The sequence below is a fragment of the Oryctolagus cuniculus genome, chromosome 4 (genome assembly GCF_051225735.1).
Source record: "Oryctolagus cuniculus isolate XC-2025 breed Fujian yellow rabbit chromosome 4, ASM5122573v1, whole genome shotgun sequence".
In the NCBI taxonomy this organism is placed as follows: domain Eukaryota; kingdom Metazoa; phylum Chordata; class Mammalia; order Lagomorpha; family Leporidae; genus Oryctolagus; species Oryctolagus cuniculus.
In genome coordinates this window covers 175937739-175956928 of record NC_142870.1, presented here as the reverse complement: position 1 = coordinate 175956928, position 19190 = coordinate 175937739, and the positions used below count along the sequence as shown (strand labels likewise).

Sequence of the window (19190 nt, the reverse complement as noted above, 5' to 3'; positions counted from 1 at the left end):
ACTTTCCTCCCAACTGAACGCCTCACTCTGGCAGTGTGCTGTCTGCACTCTCTGGAGAGCTCAGAGGAAATCCTTTGACTCCCATGTTGAGACCACTACTCTGTCTGTGTTTCTCTGTCCTGCACAACAGTTACATTCACTGGATTGTGTGGGGGCCATCGTAAGCCCCCAGGCCCACCGTTAACTATTTGTTTGTTCTGTGTAGAAGCTCTGAGTCTAAAGAGCACTTTAGTATTTATTTCTATCACCACACAGTCTTACTTCCTCTGATATTTGACCATTTCATCTCTAATGATTGAATTTCTTTGGAAAAAACAGGTGTGAACTATCCTCTGAAATAATCTGTTTTCTAATATGACCATTTTCTTGGCTTCAGCAGATTCTTTTGAAGTAAAATTTTTCAGTTTATCTTCCTAAAGCTTATTTATGCCCGCCTTTACTTTAAACTCTGTATTCCTTTGCAAAAATGCCAGAGGAACATTCACAAGCTCTGTTTTCTTAGAGTTGATTACTTGTTTTTGAAGTTTGTCTTGAAATGGTGTTCTCTGATCTTAGTGCCTGATATGTAGTCATTTTTCATGTTTTCCCACCTAGCATTTTCTATTTATTTATTTATTTTTTGAAAGAGTTACACAGAAAGAGGAGAGGCAGAGAGAGAGGCAGAAATCTTCCATCCACAATTGGTTCACTCCCAATTGGCTGCAATGGCTGGAGCTGCATCGATCTGAAGCCAGGAGCCAGAAGCTTCTTCTGAGTCTCCCATGTAGGTGCAGGGCCTCAAAGACTTGGACCATCTTCTACTGCTTTCCAAGGCCATATCAAAGAGCTGGATTGGAAGTGGAGCAGCCTGGACTCAAACCGTCACCCATATGGGATGCCGGCACTGCTGGTAGCGGCTTTACCTGCTACAACACAATGCCTGCACCCCCACCTAGCATTTTCTAACTTCACAGCATTCTGAAAGAGCAGTGACTTTGCAGTCAGGGTAGCCCAAGATCAAACCAGGGGCCAAGTCAAATCACCTGGCCTTTACAGTAGTGGCTTTGGCTTTTTGTTTTTGGCTATAGCCTGCACACTAAGTTATATAGTAGATTACCCATAAACTCCTACTAATTTTCATTTAAATTTTATGAAGGAAATGTTTTAAAAACAGTTTCTCAGACAACTTATAGTTGGAAGATGTTAATGTATGGTGGAATGAGAAGGCCATGCCAAGATGGCCACTGGCAAGCAAGCGTCAGCTACTCAGGAGTGGCTTCAGAAACTCCCTGGGAAACCCCCCTGGGAAACCACCTGGCAACAGAGCCTGACTGGCGACAGGCTGTCATTGGATGGCTTTGGATACTGCCTGGCAACAGGCTGTGATTGATTAGGGCAAAAACCGCTCCTTGACCAGATAGGCTGCCTTGGCTATTTAAGCTGCTGTAGCAACTGAAATAGATGAGTCTGCAGGCTGCTCGCCTCAGGCCCACTTTCACCCAACTCCCGGGGTCTGTGTGGTGACTCCGCAAATCTTGTCCCACCACGCTCCTCCTCTCAGAACTAATTCACAGTAACAAATGTAGTTTGATTTCCTGCATAAGAATTATAAAATCTTAATTCTACATTATCCAAAATGGAGAACTTATGCTTCAAAAGAACTAAAGCTACTGACTTTAAAAATATGAGGGGGTCTTCAAAAATTCATAGATGGTGCATAGTTTGAAAAAAAAACTATGCATGGAGTCGCATCAAAATAAACATCTCTTAATTATATTTTCCCACATTTGTTGAAGCCTCCGTGTATACAGACTCTATAAATATTTCTATCAACACTTTTTCTCCTACATAATGTTCAGTACTTGTTGACATCACAAGAAACAAGATTTGGGTGAGAAGACATTGCTCAAATAACAGAATCTTCCAAAAATTTCAAAAATTTTCAAATTATATCACTCCAAAGAAGAATAGACATTTAGGCTAATTTGGAACTCACGTTCAATAGAAACACAAGCTATTGCTTTGGAAGATTATGTTCATCAGTTGACAGTATCAAAACAGAGTCAGCGTAGGCATTTGGTTCAGTGGCAATGCTGCCTCTTGGGACACCTGCATTGCATACCAGAGTACCTGGGTTGAAGTCTTGTCTCTGCTCCTAATTCCAGCTTCCAGCTAATGCAGACTCTCAGAAGGGATCCAATATTTGGGTGTGGGAGACCTGGATTGAACTTCCAGCTCCTGGCTTTGGCCTGGCCGAAGCCTGTCTGTTGCAGGCGCTTGGTGCATGAACCAGTGCATGAGAGTTCTGTCAGTCAGTCTCACTGCCTCTCAAAAAAAATCTGAAAAACAACATAAAAAAAAAGAAGCAAAATCAAGAGTTGGAAATGTGAATTGATCAAGAGGACACGTTCAGGACAACTTGATTTGGTTTTCCTGATCTGTGGTTATTCTCTCCATTCTTCCCATCCCCACTCATGCTATGTCAGTGAACACTTCCTCCACTGTGAGACTAATCCATCCTTGATCCCAGTCCCTTCTTATGCTACTTTTTACCCTATAGTTAATCTGGCAGTGAGATCTCACCTATCTGAAATATGGATTTTCAAAACTCAGTTCAAGTTCACTGATGTCAAAATCAAGTTCTTGTATACAGTTTTATACTCTGAAGATAAACACAATAATAATTTTCTACCCTATACTTATATGATTATAAGTCCTTAGGGTAACCAAAAAAACTAGAATATCTATAAATTTTTAATTAATTATCTAACTTAGCTGCTTCTGTAGTACTCAAATGTGAAAACAAACCAAATACATAAATCTTAAAAAAAGAAATTATGACAACAGTTGTCATGAGGAAAAAGCTAATTAGAAAATAGGCTCTGGGGGCCAGTGCTGTGGTGTAGCAGGTAAAGCTGCTGCCTGCAGTGCCAGAATCCCATATGGTCTCTGGTTCAAGTTCCAGCTGCTCCACTTTGGATCCAGCTCTCTGCTGTGGCCTGGGAAAGCACTGGAGGATGGCCCAAGTCCTTGGGTTCCTGTACCCACACGGGAGATCCAGAATAAGCTTCTGGCTCCTGGCTTCAGATGAGCACAGCTCCAGCCATTGTGGCCAACTGGGGAGTGAACCAGTGGATGGAAGACCTCTGTCTCTCTCTCTCTCTTTCTCTGTGTGTGTGTAACTCCGCCTTTCAAATAAATAAATAAATCTCTTTTTTTAAAAAAAGGAGGGGTGGCCAGCACTGTGGTGTAGCAGGTAAAGCCGCCACCTGCAGTGCCGGCACCCCATATGGGTGCCAGTTCGAGTCATGGATGCCCCACTTTTGATCCAGTTCTCTGTTATGGCCTGGCGAAGCAGTAGAAGGTAACCCAAGTCCTTGGGCCTTCACACTCACGTGGGAGACCTGGAGGAAGCTCCTGGTCAGATAGGCTCAGCTCCAGCCATTGTAGCCATCTGGAGAGTGAACCAGCAGATTGAAAACTAACTTTCTCTCTCTCTCTGCCTCTGCCTCTGCCTTTCTGTAGCTCTGCCTTTCAAATAAATAAATAAATAAATCTTTTAAAAACAGGAATATCAGAATGTACATCTATTAACAGCTAAAATCTTTTTTTAAATATTTATTTATTTGAAAGAGTTACACAGAAAGAGAAGGAGGCAGAGAGAGAGAGAGGTCTTCCATTCGCATCTTCTACTGCTTTTCTAGACTGTAGCAGAGAGCTAGATTGAAGTGGAGCAGCCAGGTCTCGAATCAGCGCCTATATTGGATGCTGGCATTACAGGCAGCAGTTTTACCCGCTATGCTACTGCACCTGGCCCATTGCTAAAATCTTTTAAAAGGAACAGTAGCAATTGCAATAAGAACTTTCATTCATCGCTGTCCCACCCTCCCTGTAGATTTGAGAAGGAAATTGCTTTTGAAAACAATCATGTCAACACCATGCAAGAGAAAAAGAGAGGATCCAACTTTATTTAACACAGTAAGCCCACCAAGTTCAGTGCAGCCACCTGCCAAACCCATCAACCTTGTAGGATGTCACTATGCAGACATGATAGAGTAATACTGGAAGACACACAGGGAACATCAGGTTAGTTTCAGAGATCAGATATCACACCAGTATTACAGGTCATCATGTGGACCTAAAAATCAGTATTACAGGTCACTGTCCAGGCCTTATACTAGTTTCAGTGGCCACTGTGTGGATATCTTTTTTTTTTTTTTTTTTTTTTGACAGGTAGAGTTAGACAGTGAGAGAGAGAGACAGAGAGAAAGGTCTTCCTTTTCCATTGGTTCACCCCAGAAATGGCCGCTACGGCCAGTGCTGCGCTTTTCTGAAGCCAGGAGCCAGGTGCTTCCTCCTGGTCTCCCATGCGGGTGCAGGGCCCAAGCACTTGGGCCATCCTCCACTGCACTCCCGGGCCACAGCAGAGAGCTGGACTGGAAGAGGAGCAACCGGGCCTAGTACCCAGCACCCCAACCGGGACTAGAACCTGGAGTGCTGGTGCCACAGGTGGAGGATCAGCCTAGTGAGCCACGGCAACGGCCATGGATATCTTATTGGTAGATATTTGTCTTGTGCTTTATGTGGAATTTCTTCCCTCGTCCCCCCAGACCTTTCTGTGTCCAGCACTCTGAAGACCTGTCAGCCAGAGATTGGAAGCATTTTACAGAGTGCGGATCTGAGATTTCATCCTTGCTGGGGACCTGGCGCACTTCTCACACCCTCGATGGCTCACTTCTCACACCCTCGATGGCTACAGTCAGAAAAGGCAGGTTCGCGCGCCCTCTGGTGGCTCCTAGGACTCGCGGCCGTTCGCCTCAGACTCCACCTCCCAGAGCCCCGTGGGCGCCCGCCTCAGACTGCATCTCCCAGAGTCCCGTGGGCGCCCGCCTCAGACTGCATCTCCCAGAGTCCCGTGGGCGCCCGCCTCAGACTCCACCTCCCGGAGCCCCGTGGGCGCCCGCCTCAGACTCCACCTCCCGGAGCCCCGTGGGCGCCCGCCTCAGACTGCATCTCCCAGAGCCCCGTGGGCGCCCGCCTCAGACTCCATCTCCCAGAGCCCCGTGGGCGCCCGCCTCAGACTCCATCTCCCAGAACACCTCATGGGCGCTCACCTCAGACTCCATCTCCCAGAGTCCCGTGGGCACCCGCCTCAGACTCCATCTCCCAGAGTCCCGTGGGCGCCCGCCTCAGACTCCATCTCCCAGAGTCCCGTGGGCGCCCGCCTCAGACTGCATCTCCCAGAGTCCCGTGGGCACCCGCCTCAGACTGCATCTCCCAGAGTCCCGTGGGCACCCGCCTCAGACTCCACCTCCCAGAGCCCCGTGGGCGCCCGCCTCAGACTCCATCTCCCAGAGTCCCGTGGGCGCCCGCCTCAGACTCCATCTCCCAGAGTCCCGTGGGCGCCCGCCTCAGACTCCACCTCCCAGAGCCCCGTGGGCGCCCGCCTCAGACTCCATCTCCCAGAACACCTCATGGGCGCTCACCTCAGACTCCATCTCCCAGAGCCCCGTGGGCGCCCGCCTCAGACTGCATCTCCCAGAGCCCCGTGGGTGTCCAGCTTCCTAGGACTCCGTCTCACACAGGGCCCTGCGGGGGTGCCCTATTTGACGACCCCTGTCTCAGAGCCTCCTGGGCGTGCCCTGCAGGCCCCGTCTCCCAGAGGACCGCGGGCGCCCGCACCTGACTTTCCCGGAGCCCAGCGACCCACAAGCCTCAAAGGGCTCCATCTCCCAGTGGTCCCAGTGGGCATCACACGTCAGAGGACTGCATCTCCCAGAACGCACCGTGCGCGCTTGCCCAGAATCTCACACCCTTAATGGCTGCTGTCAGAAAAGGCGAGATCGCGCGCCCTCTGATGGCTTCTAGGATTCAGCGCAGGATCCACGGGCATTCGCCGCAGACTCCATCATCCCAGAGCCCCAGACTCCATCTCCCAGTAGTCGCTGCGGCCATCGCGCCACTCTCCCAGAACTCCGCACGGGCGCCGCCCTCTGACGCCATCTCCCAGAGCCCAGCCAGCGACATTCAAGGACTCCATTTCCCAGGGAACCCCGCGGGAGTCCTACGTCAGAGGACTGCATCTCCCAGAATGCGCCGTGGCCTCTCGCTTCAGACTCAGGTTCTCCCAGAACACCTCGCGGGCGCTCATCTCAGACTCTATTTCCCAGGGTCCTGGGAGCCCCCACCTCAGACTCCATCTCCCAGAGGCCCATGGGTGTCCAGCTTCCTAGGACTCCATCTCACGGAGGGCCCTGCTGGGCTGCCCTCTTTGAGGACCCCAGCTTCCAGAGGCCCCTGAGCAAGTTCCCCTCAGAATCCCATCTGCGAAAGCCCCGCGGGCGCCCCCGACTCCAACTACCAGAGCCCAGCCAGCGACAAGCCTCAGAGAACTCCATCTCCCAGGGGTCCCTGCGGGCATCATACGTCAGAGGACTGCGTCTCCCAGATCGCACTGTGGTCTCGCTTCAGACTCCATCTCCCAGGGGTCCCCGCGGGCATCATAGGTCAGAGGACCGCGTCTCTCAGAATGCATTGTGGTCTCTCGCTTCAGACGCCGTGTCCTAGAGGTCCCCGCACGCACTGTGCATCAGAGGACCGCGTCTCCCAGAACTCCACGCGGGCGCCCCCCCGCCCCCTGATGCCATCTCCCAGAGCCCAGCGAGCAACAAGCCTTAGAGGACTCCATCTCCCAGGGGTCCCTGGGGGCATCATATGTCAGAGGACCGCGTCTCCCAGATCGCACTGTGGTCTCTCGCTTCAGACTCCATCTCCCAGACGTCCCCATGCGCACTGTGCGTCAGAGGACTGCGTCTCCCAGAACACCTTGCTGGCGCTCGCCTCAGATTCCATGTTCCAGAGAGTGACAAGCTTCAAAGGACTCCATCTCCCAGTGATCTCCGCTGGCACTGCGCATCAGAGGACCGCGATTCCATGAAGGCAGGGGGCGTCCATCCTCAGACCCCATCTCCCAGAGCTCCCCGCGGGCACCCCCATTATACTCAGAACATTGGAGCCCTAGAGTATGGAGTGCGGAGCACGACAGGGCATCTGTCACAGATGCGTGGACACTCACGACAGGTGGTGGGAGACGGTGCTTGTGTGGAACTCACAGGCCGGAAGGAAAATGGAATGCACACGAGCAGTGCACCCTCCTTTCTCACAGGGCCAACAGAGGCTTCGGGCGTCAGGCGTCGCGGCACAGCCGCTTAAGTGGCTGCCTGCAATGCCAGCATTCCCTATGGACGCTGGTTAGATCAAGGCTACTGCACTCCCAATCGTTTCCCGCTGATGTGCCTGGGAAAGCCTTGGGTGACGGCCAGAGTCTTGCACGCCTGCCACGCACATGAAAGACACAGAGGGAGCTCCGGGCTCCCAGCTTCAGCTTGGCCCCACCCCACCATTGTCGCCATTTGGGGAGTGAACCAGCAGATGGAAGATCTGTCTCCCTCTGTCACTGTGGCTCAAGAAAGAAAGAAGGTAGAGGTCCCTGAACTGCAGAAAGAGAAAGGAACAGAGAACCAGTGGGAGGGCAGCCACAGCCGCACACTGGGGGAAACAGGTGAGAGGGTGCAAGCCCACAGAGATACAAACACAGATGAGTGGGGAAGCAAAGTGAACATTGCTTGGTGCTGTAAGCAGGAAGAGGCACGATCCTGGGGGACGAACTGAGAGCTGGAACACGCCATGATCCCTCAGTGTCTTCCCCCACCTAAACCGGAGCTGCAGCGGGTGGAGAGCAGCCATCTTGTTTGTTTACATTCTGGGGCACAGGCGGGTGGGTTATGCTTTTGCCTCCCGCACTTGAACTTCAGTAGCGGGGGTCACTCCACCTGGGAACAAGGATCACAGTGGTACAGAGTGACTCCCCCCTCGTCGCACAGGGGGCACAGTGATGGGGGAGGCTGAAAAATGGAGGCCCAGGCGCTTTCAGGTGAAGGAAGGAACAGGGAGACCAGCCCCCCAGTGGGCAGGGCTCAGTACATCAAAGCCCAGGTACCTGCCTACTTAAGTACCTGCCTCCTTCAGCTCTCAGAAATAAACAAAGCTCTAGGAGGCAGAGCTACCTGTTTATACTGGCAACTGGTGCAGACCCACAGCAGAGGGAAATCAACTTAAAAATTAAACCAAACAGAAATCAAATAGAAATGCCAATGAACAAAGGAAAAATCCTGCATAAGAATTTGCCAATGGAGCAATCTAAGTCTTCAATAATAGAGGCTGAAGAAGAAGAAATTGAAATTATGCCAGAAAAAGAATTCAGAAAATTAATAATCAGATTACTTAGAAGCAATCAGAAACAGATACAAGATCTGAATGAAAAACACACCCAAGGAATAGAGATTCTAAAGAGAAGCCAGAATGAAATACTAGAAATGAAAAGTTCAATTGACCAAATGAAAAATGCCATGGAATTTCTCAGAAATCAAACAGATGAAATAGAAGAGAGAATATCAGAACTTGGAGACAAACTTCCAGAAATAATACAGTCAGATCAAACACAAGAAGAAATTAGAAAATTAAAAATCACAGTTGGAAACTTACAAGATTCAATCAAGTGTTGTAAAGTCTAGATAATAGGGGTCCCTGAGGGTGTGGAAAGAGAAAACAGATTAGAAGGCCTTCTTAATGAAATAATTTCAGAAAACTTCCACAATAGGCAGATTGAAAGAGATGTCCAAATACAACAAATACACAGGACTCCTAACAGACACAACCAGAAAAGGAATTCACCATGACACATTGTAGCAACCCTCTGCTCAGTAAAACACAAAGAACAAATCTTAAAATGTGCCAGAGAGAAATGACAAATCACATTCAAAGGTAATCCAATCAGATTCACCCTGGATTTCTCATTACAAACCTTACAGGCAAGGAGACAATGGCATTATATATTCCAAGTTTTAAAAGAAAAATACTGCCAGTCCAGAATACCGTACCTTGTAAAGCTATCATTTATAATGAAGGGGAAATACAGATTTTTCCATGACAAACAGAAACTGAAAAAATTTGTATCTTCACATCCAGCCCTACAACATTGGCTCAAGGATGTGCTGCATGCAGAAACATAGAAACAGGAACGCAACTACGAAAGAAGAATGTAGAAAATGACTCAGCTAAAATACAAACAAAAACCAAAATACATAAACAGCTCTACTTAAGGAAACATGGCAGGGAAAAGACAGTATTTAACAATACTTACACTGAATGTAAATGGTCTCAACTCTACAGTTATAAGACACAGACTAGCTGAATTGAATAAAAAAGTAAACCCATCTTTCTGCCGCCTTCAGGAATCACACCTCACCAGCAAAGATGTACACAGACTGAAAGTGAAAGGATGGAAAAAGATATTCCAAGGCAACAGAAACAAAAAAAAGAGCTGGTGTGGCCATCCTAATGTCAGACAAAATAGACTTGAACACAAAAGCTATTAAAAGAGACAAAGGAGAACACTGTATAATGATTAAAGGATCAATGCAACATGAAGACATTACCATTATAAACGTATATGCACCTAATTATAGGGCACCTGGCTATTGGAAAGAATTATTAAAGATTTAAAGGGAGAAATAGACTCAAATACAATAGTAACAGGGGACTTCAATACCCCATTTTCAGCAATGGACAGATCAACCAGACAGAAAACCAACAAGGAAACAACAGAGCTCATTGACACTATAGATAAAATTGACCTAGTAGATATCTACAGAGCCTTCCACCCCACAGCCACAGAGTACGCATAATTCTCCCCAGTGCATGGAACTTTCTCTAGGATTGACCATATACTAGGCCACAAAGAGAGCCTCAGCAAATTCAAAAAAATTGAAATTATACCACGCATCTTCTCAGATCACAATGCAATGAAGCTTGGAATCAACAACTCAAGAATCTCTGCACCATATGCAAACACATGGAGAATGAACAACATGATTCTGAATGAACAGTGGGTCATAGAAGAAACCAAAAGAGAAATCAAAAAATTTCTAGAAACAGATAAAAATGACAATACAACTTACCAAAAGAATCATCAGAAACCACTACAAAGAGCTGTATGTCAACAAATTGAGAAACCCTGTTAAATATAAGAGTGGAAATAAGAGAGGGAGGAGATGTACAGTTCGGCACATGCTCAATCAGACTTACCTCTAATCATAGAGTTAGAAACGTGCCAGGGGATTCCAATTCAATCCCATCAAGGTGGCATGCACCAATGCCATCTCACTAGTCAAACTGATCAGTTTCAGTTCATAATTGATCATAATGATAAGTTTAAGAATCAAAGGGATCACACAAACAAGACTAGTGTCTGCTAATACTAACTGATAGAATTAAAAAGGGAGAGAACGATCCAATATGGGAAGCGGGATACACAGCAGACTCATAGAATGGCAGATGTCCTAAACTGCACTCTGGCCTTGGAATCAACCCTTAAGGCATTCGGATTTGGCTGAAGATCCCATGAGAGTATTTTAGGCATGGAAAGCCAAGACACTCTGGAAAAAAAACAAAAAAACAAACAAACAAAAAAAACAAAACAACAACAACAACAACAACACCTAAATGAAAGATCTCTGTGAGTGAGGTCCCAGCGGAAAGAATAGACCATCAAAGGAGGAGGTACCTTTCTCTGAAGGGAAGAGAGAACTTCCACTTTGACTATGACCTTGTCTAAATAAGATCATAGTTGGTGAACTCAAAAGGCTTCCATAGCCTTGGCAGCTCATGACAAGAACCTCAGGTGATTACTGATGTCATAAATAAGAGTGTCAATTGTTAAATCAACAACAGGAGTCACTGTGCACTTACTCCCCATGTAGAATCTCTGTCCTTAATGTGTTGTACTATGTGAATTAACGGTATAACTAGTACTCAAACAGTACTTTATACTTTGTGCTTCTGTGTGAGTGCAAACTGTTGAAATCTTTACTTAGTATATACTAAATTGATCTTCTGTATACAAAGATAATTGAAAATGAATCTTGATGTGAATGGGATGGGAGAGGGAGTGGGAGATGGGATGGTTGTGGGTGGGAGGGAGGTTATGGGGGGGGAAGCTGCTATAATCCCAAAGTTGTACTTTGGAAATTTATATTTATTAAATAAAAGTTAAAAATATAAAGAAAAACAAATTGGGAAATCTAGAAGAAATGGATAGATTCCTGGACACATTCAATCTACCTAAACTGAGCCATGAAGACATAGAAAACCTAAACAGACCTATAACCATGAAAGAAATTGCATCATTAATAAATGCGCTACCAAAAAAGAAGAGCCTAGGACCAGACGGCTTCACTGCTGAATTCTACCAGACATTTAAAGAAGAACTAATCCTAGTTCTTCTCAAATTTTTCAAAATAATTGAAAGGGAGGGAATCCTCCCAAATTCTATGAAGCTAATGTCACGTTAATTCTTAAAGCCAGAAAAAGTGCAACAGAGAAAGAAAACTATAGACCTATCTCCCTGTTGAATGTAGACGCAAAAATACTCAACAAAAACCTGGCCAACCGAATCCAACTATGCATCAGAAAGATCATTCACCTGGACCAAGTGGGATTTATCCCTGGTATGCAGGGATGGTTAAACATTCAAAAATCAATCAATGTGATACATCACATTAACAAACTGAGTAACAAAAATCCTATGATTACCTCAATAGATGCAGAGAAAGCATTTGACAAAATACAACACCCTTTCACAATGGAAACTCTAAGAAAATTGGGTTGAGAAGGAACGTTTCTCAACACAATTAAGGCAACCTATAACAATGGCCAGAATTATATTGAATGAGGAAAAGTTGGAGGCATTTTCATTGAAATCTGGCACCAGACAGCTATGCCTATTCTCACCATTGTTATTCAATATAGTACAGCAAGTTTTAGCCAGAGCCATTAGGCAAGAAAAAGAAATCAAAGGGATACAAATTGGGAAGGAAGAAGTCAAACTATTCCTATTTGCAAATGACATGATTATTTAGGGGATCCAAAGAACTCCACTAAGAGACTATTGGAACTCACAGAAGAGTTTGGCAAAGCAGCAGGATATAAAATCAATACACAAAAATTGACAGCCTTTGAATACACAGATAATGCCACAACTGAGAAAGAACTTCTAAGATCAGTCCTATTCACAATAGCCACAAAACAATCAAATACCTTGGAATAAACTTAACCAAGGACGTTAAAGATCTCTATGATGAGAGTTACAAAACTTTAAAGAAAGGAATAGAAGAAGATACAAAAAATGGGAAAACTCTACCATGTTCATGAATTGGAAGAATCAATATAATCAAAATGTCCATGCTTGTGAAATCAATTTACAGATTCAATGCAATACCAATCAAAATACCAAAGACATTCTTCTCAGATCTGGGGAAAAAATGATGCTGAAATTCATATGGAGGCACAGGAGACCCCAAATAGCTAAAGCAATGTTATACAATAAAACAGAGCCAGAGGCATCACAATACCAGATTTCAGGACATACTACAGTGCAGTTATAATCAAAACAGCATGGTACCAGATAGACCAATAGAACAGAATAGAAACACCAGAATTCAATCCAAACATCTACAACCAACTTATATTTGATCAAGGATCTAAAACCAATTCCTGGAGCAAGGACAGTCTATTCAACAAATGGTGCTGGGAAAACTGGATTTCCACATGCAGAAGCATGAAGCAAGACCCCTACCTTACACCTTACACAAAAATCCATTCAACATGGATTAAAGATCTAAATCTATGACCTGACACAATCAAATTATTAGAGAACATCGGAGAAACCCTTCAAGATATTGGCATAGGCAAAGGTTTCTTGGAAAAGACCCCGGAAGCACAGGCAGCCAAAGCCAAAATTAACAATTGGAATTACATCAAATTGAGACGTTTCTGTACAACAAAAGAACAGTCAGGAAAGTGAAGAGGCAACCAACAGAATGGGAGAAATTATTTTCAAACTACACAACTGATAAAGGATTAATAACCAGAATCTACAAAGAGATCAAGAAACTCCACAACAACAAAACAAACAACCCACTTAAGAGATGGGCCACACACCTTAACAAGCATTTTTCAAAAGAGGAAATCCAAATGTCCAACAGACACATGAGAAAATGTTTAGGATCACAAGCCATCAGGGAAATGCGAATCAAAACCACAAGGAAGTTTCACCTCACCCCGGTTAGAATGGCTTTCATACAGAAATCAACAAACAATAGATGCTGGCGAGGATGTGGGGGAAAAGGCTCACTAATCCACTGTTGGTGGGAATGCAAACTGGTAAATCCACTATGGAAGATAGTTTGGAGATACCTCAGAAATCTGAATATAGCCCTCCCATACAACCCAGCCATCCCACTCCTCGGGATTTACCCAAGGGAAATTAAATTGGCAAATAAAAGAGCTAGCTGCAACTCAATGTTTATTGCAGACATTGAATCAACCTAAATGCCAATCAACGGAAGACTGGATAAAGAAATTATATGATATGTACTCTATAGAATACTACACAGTGGTAAAAATAATGAAACCCAGTCATTTTCAACAAAATGGAGGAATCTGGAAACATCATGCTGAGTGAAATAAGCCAGTTCCAAAGGGACAAATATCATGTTCTTCCTGATCTGTTACAACTAACTGAGCACCTAAAAAGGAAACCTGTAGATGTGAAACAGACCCTACAAGAAGCAATGATTTGATCAGCCCTTGTCCTGATTGTCAAGGAACAGCTTACTATTCTTTTTAGTATTTTCTTTTTCTACTTAATACCATTGGTTGAACTCTTTCCTTAACACAGAATTATTCATTGGTGTTTAAATCCACTTGAAAATTTATCCCTGTTAAAAATAAGAGTGGGAATAAGAGAGGGAAGAGATGTACAGTTCAGCACATGTTCCCTCAGACTTATCCCTAAGGGTAAAGCTAAAAGCTTGCCATGGGACTCCAGATCCCATTAAATTGGCAGGTATCAATGCCATCTTACTAGTTAAAGTGATCAGTTTAAGTTCATAATTGGTCATAAAGATAGGATTAAGTGTCAAAGGGATCACAAAATAAGACCAATGTCTTCTAGTAATAATTGGCAGAATTAAAAAGGAGAGAATGATTGAACAGGGGAAGCAGGACACAGAGCAGACTCAAAGAATGACAAATGCCCTAAACAGCACTCTGGCCTCAGAGCCAGCCCTTAAGGTATTTGGATCTGGCTAAAAAGCCCATGAGAACATTTTGGCATGGAAAACCAAGAGACTGTGGCAAAAAATGACCTACATGAAAGATCTCTGTGTCTCTGTTAGTGAGATCCCAGTGGAAAGAATGGGCCATCAAAGGAGGTACCTTTCTCTGAAGGGAGCAGAAAACTTCCACTTTGATTATGGCTTTGTCTAAATAATGTTGGAGTTTATGGACTCAAGAGGCTTCCATAGCCTTGGAAGCTCATGACAAGAGCCTCAGGTGTTCACTGACATCATAAATAAGAGTGTCAATTGTTAAATCAACAACAGGAGTCACTGTGTACTTGCTCCCAATGTAGGACTTCTGTCCTTAATGAGTTGTACTATGAGAATTGGTAGTAAAACTAGTCTTCAAACAGTACTTTATACTTTGTGTGTCTGTGGGGGTGCAAACTGTTGAAATCTTTACTTAGTATAGATTTGACCTTCTGTATATAGAGATAATTAAAAATGAATCTTAATGAAGAATGGGATGGGAGAGGAAGTTGGAGATGGGATGGTTTGGGAGTGGGAAGACAGGTATTGGGGGAAGAACCACTATAATCCAGAAGTTGTACCTATGAAATTTATATTTATTAAATAAAAGCTTTCAATAAAAAACCTGTATGCATGGATTTCAATTTTTTTATGAAAAGGGTTTATTCATTTATTTGAAAGATGGAGTAAGAGATAGAGAGATCTTCCATCTGCTGGCTCATTGCCCTAATGGCCCAGGGCAGGTTGAGGCCAAATACAGAAGCCAAAAGCTTGCTCTGGGTCTCCCATGCAGGTGCAGGGGCCCAAGTACTTGGGCCATCCCTCCATTGCCTTCCCAAGTGTACTAGCTCAATCTGAAGGGTAGAAGTCAGGTCTCAAATCCACGCCCACATGGGATGCCAGTGTTGCAGGTGGTGGCTCAACCCACTGCATCACAATGCCAGCCTATGGATCTCAAATATTTATTGCCCCAAAATAAACACCAGAGCCAGCATTGTGGTGCAGCATGTTAAACAACCACATGAGATGTCAGCATCCCATACAGAAACGTGGGTTTAAGTCCTGGCTCCTCCACTTCTGACCCAGGTCCATGCTAATGCTCCTTTAAAGGCAGCAGAGAGTGGCCCAAGTAATTGGGTCCCTACCACCCATGTGGGAGACCCAGATGGAGTTCCTGGCTTCTGGCTTCAGCCTGGATCAGACCAGGCAGTTGTGGCCATGTGGGGTTAAATCAACAAATAAGAGGTCTCTGTCACTCTCTCTCCCCCTCTCTCCCTTCCAACTTCTCTGTCACTCTGCCTTCCAATACATAAATCTTCTTTTAAAACCCATCTTTTAATTCTACTGTGACTTTCAAAAATAAAATAAAAATAAATAAATCCTTAAAAAGAGGTGTGAATCTGCAATCAACTCTATAGTTGTTCTTTGGCCAAAATCCAGATCCGAACTTCCTGAAGCTGAGCTCCTACATTACATTGGTTCACTCTCAAGACATCAACAGCAGCCAGAGCTAGGTCAGGAACTCAGTTTAGTTCTCCCACGTGGGTGTCAGGGACCCAACCACTTGCATCAGCACCTGCTGCCTCCTAAGGTGGGCAGTAACAGGAAGGAGAAATCAGCAGCAAAGAGGGGACTTAAACCCAGGCACCCTGAAGAGCATCATAACTGTCAGGCCAAATGCCTGCCCTCTCCTTCATTCTGTTTTATTGTTGAATGTTAACTTGCTCTATTCCTTTTTATGGCTGGATAATATTCCACAGTATGACAGGATGTCAAAAAGCTCATTGGAAGTGTTACGAAAAAATTGTTATGAAAAAATTTCTAACATTTTGGCCAGCAAAATAAACTTATCTTTTAACTGCATTTTTTAAGATTTATTTTATTTATTTGAAAGGCAGAGGTACAGAGAGGCAGAGGCAGAGAGAGAGAAAGGTTTTCTGTCTGCTGGTTCACTCTCTAGATGGCCACAGTGGCCAGAGCTACACCAATCCAAAGCCAGGAGCCAGGAGCCTCCTCTGGGTCTCCCATGTGGGCGCAGGTACCCAAGGAATTGGGCCATTCTCTACTGCTTTCTCAGGTCATAGCAGAGATCTGGATTAGAAGTTGAGCAGCAGGAACTCGAACCAGTACCATGTGGGATACTGCTACTGCAGACTGTGGCCTCACCTGCTATACCTCAGGGCCAGTCCCTTAACTGCATTTATCTATGAGCTTTCAGAAGTATCCTCATATGGATACACCACAACTGGTGTACCTGCTCATCACACACTGATGATCATGTGGGGAATTTCTATCTTTTGGCTATTACGAATAGTGGTTCTACGGTTATGCATGCACATTTTGTGCACATCTGAGTACAGCCTGCACTGCCTAACATTTCAGTCAGTGAGGATGCAGATAAACAATGGTGATCTCATATGACTGTAACACCTAGTGCCACAGTACTGTCTTAGGTTGTGTAGGTATACACCATGATAGTTACACAAAGACAACATTGTCTAATGATGGACTTCCCAGGACATACCATTGTCAATAAGCAATGCATGTTTGTACTTGTTTTCAATTATTTGGGTAACATTTGTAGATATGGGACACTATATCATAAGGTAATTGTGTGTTTAAATTTTTGAGGAACTTTCAAACTATTTGTCATAGTAGGTAGCATATTTCACATTCTAATGTATGAAAGTTCTAATGTCTTCAAACCCCTCCCAAAGATTATTTTCCCTTTTAAATAGTCTCCATCTGGGTGTGAAGTGGTATCTCATTGTGCTTCCAATTTTCATTTCCCTAAGTGGACATCTTTCCATGTGCTTGTTGGAAATTTGTATATATTCTTAGAAGAAATGTCTTTTTAAGTCTTTGTTCATTTTTTAATTGCATGGTTTGTACTTTTGGTTCTGTTCTGTTGGAGCTCTTTATATATTCTGAATACTTGACCATTATCAGACACTGTTTCAGACATAGTTCTACAATTCTGTATGTTATGGTTCCATTTTTAAGAGAATAAAATGTACTGTTGTTAACTATACTCACTAGATCTTTTGAGCTTATTTCTCCTGTTTAGCTGAGATTTTGTGGCTTTTTTTCACCAAGATAAATATATTCATATTTATATGCTTCTACAGGTTTGAAAGAGTTTTTGCCATTTCTTAAGAAATAAGCTTTCTAGGATCACAGCAGGTAAAGCTGCTGCCTGTGATGCAGGCATCCCATAGGGGCTCTGGTTCATGTATTGGCTGCTCCACTTCCAATCCAGCCTCCTGCTAATGGCCTGGGAAAAGCAATGGAAAATAGTCCGTGTGCTTGGACCCCTGATATCCACATAAGAGACCTGGAAGAAGCTCTTGGCCTTGGCCTGACCCAGCCTTGGCTGCTGCTGCCATTTGGGGAGTGAACCAGTGGATGGAAGATATGTCTCCCTCTTTCTGTCTCTCCCTCTGTCTCTGTAACTTTCAAAAAACAAATAAATCTTCTTAGAAAAACAAGCTTTTTACTTTTGTCTCTTCTCCACGTGGAGTTCCAATTGAGTCAATATGCTCCTTCGGTGTTATATCATAAATTTTCTTTAATCTATTTCCTTTTTTCTCTTCTGGCAGTATTGTTTTAGAATTTTGTTTATTTAAATAATTTATAAATTAAAAGTGACTGTAGGACCCATTTCATGGGATTAGGAATGCAAAGCTGGGCTACAAATCTTGTTCATAGATACAGTTTTAAGAATATAATACTTCACATCCTCCATCCTTTTTTCCTTTTCTTTCTTTCCTTCCTTCTTTCTTTAAGCTTTTGAGATAACATTTTTAATTTACATTGTAGTCAAATGTTTAATGTCCCACTAAATGGAGCATTAAGAATACAACAAGAAAAAGTAAAAAGACCATAGTTCAGCAGGAATAGAGAAAATGGCTATCACCCAGGAAATAACGCATGCACAGAAGCTGGCCTCCCAGGAAACAACACACATAGGCCCTGGACTTCTGGGTAACAACACATGCATGGACCCTGGCCTCCCAGTCCACAGCACACACATGAAGACCGGCATCCCAGGAAATGACACAAGCACAGTCCCTGACCTCACAGGAAAAAAAAAGCAGGTAGTCTCTGACCCTAACTCTGACATTGACCCTAACCACTAAACCCTGAATTTCCCCCTGGCAATAGCCACAGTCCTAGCCCCAACCTGAACCCTGACCCTACCCCAACCCTATCCTTAACAGTAACCTTAAAAATCTAACCTAGCTTCAGTTAATCCAAACACTAATCTGAATCTTAACCCCAATTTTAAGTTCTGATCTTACCCAGAACCTGATCCTAATCCTGACCCTTAACCCTGTCTCTATAACTCTTACCCTTACTGACAGTGACCCTACACACTAACCCATTACCTTACCCCCTTACTGTGATTCTGATCTGATCTATACCTGGCAACCATGACCCTAATCCCTGATCTCTACCTTCACCCTGACCCTGTTATTCTAACCTCCCACTCAGATGCACTTCAACTACGCATTTCCATTAGGATCAGATCAGAATCACATGTGTGGACACAGGACGCTGCGATCTGCCCTCCCCACTACACAGTGGTTACATCATCCCATCACATACTCCATCCTGATTCTATATGTAGTCTCTGCAGACCCTCTAACTGGGACCCAAGAAAGAGGCTGTACAGACACCTTTTCCTGTGGTTCTGGCTCCAGTTGCACACATGTGCATACCACCCTCCTCTCACTGCTGTGTCCCCTTGGTGCTTGGGTCTCCTCCTGATTGCACACAGGTACCGAAGGGGCACTGAAGGGGTTACCAGGAGTGGGACCACCACTAGGTTGTGATGTTGGGTGGAACCTGCAGCCCTTCTCCTGGGATTTGTAATTTTCATGCTTGGGGGACAACATCAATGGCAATTACTATTTGGGCCATTCTGCTTTCAGTGCTACAAAACTGCTAACTGGGAAGTTTTTGTGTCCATTTATTCCTTTAAGTTCTTACTTCTATTTT

General features: G+C 44.4%; 1 long non-coding RNA gene across 2 annotated transcripts in view; it reads right to left on the bottom strand.

The window, feature by feature from the left end:
• Positions 1-596: 596 nt before the first annotated feature.
• The window catches only part of LOC127486577 (uncharacterized), a 55834-nt gene continuing 37240 nt past the window's right edge, over positions 597-19190 (bottom strand). Inside the window, exons 2-3 of one of the 2 annotated variants that reach the window (XR_016232974.1) lie at positions 2110-2318; positions 597-826 (exon numbers count right to left, since the gene is read on the bottom strand). This is a non-coding gene — a long non-coding RNA (uncharacterized LOC127486577). Of the gene's footprint in view, positions 827-1865; positions 2319-19190 lie in introns of those variants that run through there. The other variant, XR_016232973.1, reaches the window with a different exon arrangement.